The following is a 4,169-nucleotide window of genomic DNA, read 5'->3' as shown; positions in this document are numbered from 1 at the left end:
AAAGCAGGCGGTCAGCCGGTGGCAGCGGTTAAAATGGCGGCGAAACACGGGCCGGGCTCAGAGGCTGAAATCACATTCCCCTCCCCACCGCGGGGCATTGTGGATCCAGGGCCGCGGTTGGCGCGAACCCGCCATTACCCATAATACCAAAGCCCCTGATTGTCAGGGAGACGGAAGGGGCGGGGTCTCACCGCCGTCGTCTGTCCCTCGAACGGAAGACGATGTCTACCGACTTCATGATTGGCTGTACACCATTACCCATAATACTAACCCCGTGGTGGTCAGGGGAGCGCAGGGGCGGGGTTTACGAAGAAGCGCATGCGCATTCACCCCACTGGAGCCGACTCCGTCGCCATCTTACTTAGGGGCTAACTCCACAGGAAGGTAGCTGTGTGTGGGTGATTATTCTGCTTTTCCATTTTACACCTCCTCTACACCCATCTTTTTCCTTACTTGCCCCATTAACACCTCGATGGGGTTATTTTAATTATTTATTTTCGTTTTAATTTATATTATAATTTTATTGTTCATTATTTTCATTTCACCGTTCCTTTCTCCATGGCAACGCCTCGGCCAATTAGAATCGACTTGCCAACCAATCAACTTTTCTCCTATGGGGAAATTGTTGAGATTGTTTGAAATTTGGCATTCTTGCATTTGTCCTGATGAATGTAAGACAAAAAGGCTTCAGCAACATGTCTCTCTTTTCAGCAATTTTCAAGTTCTGTACTACCAAGTGACTGTTTATTTTAATTCTCCACTCCCATTCTGACCTCAGCTACCTACACTGTCCCATTTCCCACATTACACCAGTGGCTACCCTTCAAAGTGCTTTGGCCATAAAAGACACTCTATAAATGCAAGTCATTTGTTCTTTCTTTCTATGAAGGTTAATGTAAACTAGAGGGACAGCATCTCATCTTTGCAGCCTAACAGAGTACAGGATTTCATCAATTTCAGATTATAACCTCAACCCCCATTATTTTTATTGTTTTTGGACGTGATTTGTTGGTGAGGACTCTGCATTTTCCTATTTATAGCCACTCTACATACATCTTTTATTTCTTTAATTGTACCATTCTCTTCAGCCTTTTGCCTTGCATCATGATCTCTTCTGTCATTTAATCTCTCCTGCCTTCCATTTTATCAAAAACCTTTGTTTTAGTTCTTTCCTCTCCTCCCCTTACATCTTACCTGCATTTAACCTGTCTATCCTACCCTTGTGATTGCTTAAAACCAGCTCCAACACTCACTTTTTCAAGTTCTGATGAAAGGTCACCAATCTCAAATGTTAACTCTGTTTCCGTCTCCACCTCATGCTGCCTGCCCTGGTGATCATTTCCAACATTTTCTATTTTTACTGCCCCTAGTGCTTCATAGAATCATAGAAATTTACCTCACAGCCCCTCATGCTTGTTCTAGCTCTTTGAAAGAACAATTCTACTTAGTTCCCTCCCACCCCAGTCCCTGCTTTTTGTCTGTCCTTCAAATTTGTCATCCTCAAGTTCTGATCAACACCCTTTTAAATTTATTGTTGAAATCAGATTCCACCACCTATTCAAGTAGAGGTTTCCAGATCCCATCAACATTCTGTGTGAAAACCTTTCTTCTTGTCGCCCCTCTAGATCTTTGTCAATGATTTTATGTCTATGATCTCTGCTTAATGACTCACCCACTAGAGGGAATAATTTTTTTCTCTATCTACCCTGTCAAAACATCTCAGCACCTTGAACCTCTTCATACTTATTTTTACAGTACATAGGAACATAGGATCAAGAGTAGGCCATTCAGCGCATGAGACTACTCCGCCATTCAATATGATCATGGCCGATCATCCACTTCAATGCCTTTTTCCCACACTATCCCCATATCTCTTTATGTCATTGGTGCTTAGATATCTGTCAATCTCTACTTTAAACATACTCAATGGCTGAGCTTCCAGACCCCTCTGGGGTAGAGAATTCCAAAGATTCATAACACTCTGAGTAAAAAAAATTCTCCTCATCTCGGTCCTCAGTGGCTTCTCCCTTATTTTGAAATTATGTCCCCTGGTTCTAGACTCCCAACCATGGAAAACATCTTACCTGCATTTGCCCTGTCTATCCCTTTTAAGTATTTTGTAGTTTTCACTGAGATCAGGTCTCATTCTTCGAAACTCTAGAGAATACAGGCCCACCTTCCCCAGGGTCTCTTCATAGGAGAGTCCTGCCATCCCAGAAACAAGTCTGGTGAACCTTTGTTGCACTCCCTCTATGGCAATAATATCCTTCAGAAGGTAAGGGACCAAAACTGCACACAGTACCCCAGGTGCGGTCTAACCAAGGTTTTAAACAATTGAAGCAAGACTTCACTGCTCCTGTACTCAAAACCTCTTGTGATAAAGGCCAAAATAGCCTTCCTAACTGCCTTGCTGCTCCTGCATGTTAGCCTTCAGTGACTTATTGACAAGGACACTCAAGTCTTTTTATACATCTACACTTTCTAATCTCTTACCATTTATGAAATGCTTTGTGCATCTGTTCCTCCTACCAAAGTAAATAACCTCACATTTTTCCACATTATATTCCATCTGCCATGTTCTAGCCCACTCACCAGGTCTGTCCAAATCCTCTTGAAGCTGCTTTGCATCTTCCTCACAACACATATTCCCACCTAGCTTTGTGTCATCCGTGAACTTGGAAATATTACATTTGGTCCCCACATCCAAATCATTGATATATATATTGTGAACAGCTGGGGCCCAAGTACTGATCCCTGTAGTATCCCACTAGTTAGAGCCTGATGACACAAGACTGACCCGTTTATTCCTACTCTCTGTTTTCTGCCTGTTAACCAATCGTTAATCCATGCTAGTATATTACCTCCCGTCCCATGTGCTTTAATTTTGCTAACCAATCTCCTCCAGGGGACTTTATCAAAAGCCTTTTGAAAATCCAAGTATACTACATCCAGTGACACCCCTTTATTAATTCTGTTAGTAACATCCTCAAAAAACTCCAACAGGTTCATCAAACATGACTTCCTGTTCATAAATCCATGTTGACTATGCTGAACCAGATGATTATTATCCAAATGTCTATTTATCACATCCTTCATAATAGATTCTAGCATTTTCCCTCCTACTGATATAAGGCTAATAGGTTCCCTGTTTTCTCTCACCCTCCCTTCTTAAATAGTGGAGTGACATTCGCTAACTTTCAACCTGCAGAACCATTCCAGAATCTATAGAATTTTGGAAGATGATCAGCAATGTATCCACTGTCTCCATAGCTACCTCTTTCAACACTCTGGGATTTAGATCACCAGGTCCCAGGGACTTATCAGCCTTAAGTCTATTAATTTCTCTAATACAACCTTCTTACTAATACAAATTTCCTTCAATTCCTCATTCTCATTAATCCCTTGGGTCTCTAATTCTGGGAGGTTTCTTGTAACTTCCTCAGTGAAGACAGACACAAAATAATAATTTGGCTTCTCTGCCATTTCTCTATTCACCGTTATAAATTCTCTTGACTCTCACTGTAATGGATCCACATTTGTCTTAGCCAAATATCTCCTTTATGCATACCTATAGGAGCTTTAACAGTCCATTTTTATGTTTTTTTTGCCAGTTTACATTCATATTCTATTCTCCCTTTCTTTATCAGTTTCTTGGTCCTCCTTTGTTGAATTCTAAAATATTCCCAATCCTCGGGTTTACTACGATTTCTGGCAACTTTAAAGGCCCTTTCTTTTAATCTTATACAATCCTTAACTTCCTTTGTTAGCCACGGCTGATTGATTTTTCTTTTTGGGTTTTGTGCCTTAAAGGAATGTATAATTGCTGTAAACTTTAAAGACTATCCATTGCCTATGTACCATCATACCTTTTAATGTATTTTCCCAATCCATCTCAGCCAATTTGCCCCTCATACCTTCATAATTTCCCCTGTTCAAATTTAACACCCTGGCTTCAGATTTAACTACCTCACTTTCAAACATAATGTAAAATGCTATCACGTTATGGTCACTCATCCCTGAAGGTCATTTTACAACAAGATTATTAATTAGCCCTCTTTTGTTACAGAATACTAGATCTCAAATAGCCTGTTCTTTAGTTGATTCCTCAACATACTGCTTTAGAAAACCATCCCTAACACATTCCAGAAACTCATCTTCCACAGCATTAG

Source organism: Cetorhinus maximus, chromosome 6 (genome assembly GCF_964194155.1).
Source record: "Cetorhinus maximus chromosome 6, sCetMax3.hap1.1, whole genome shotgun sequence".
Lineage (NCBI taxonomy): Eukaryota > Metazoa > Chordata > Chondrichthyes > Lamniformes > Cetorhinidae > Cetorhinus > Cetorhinus maximus.
Note: the sequence above shows the minus strand (reverse complement) of the source record.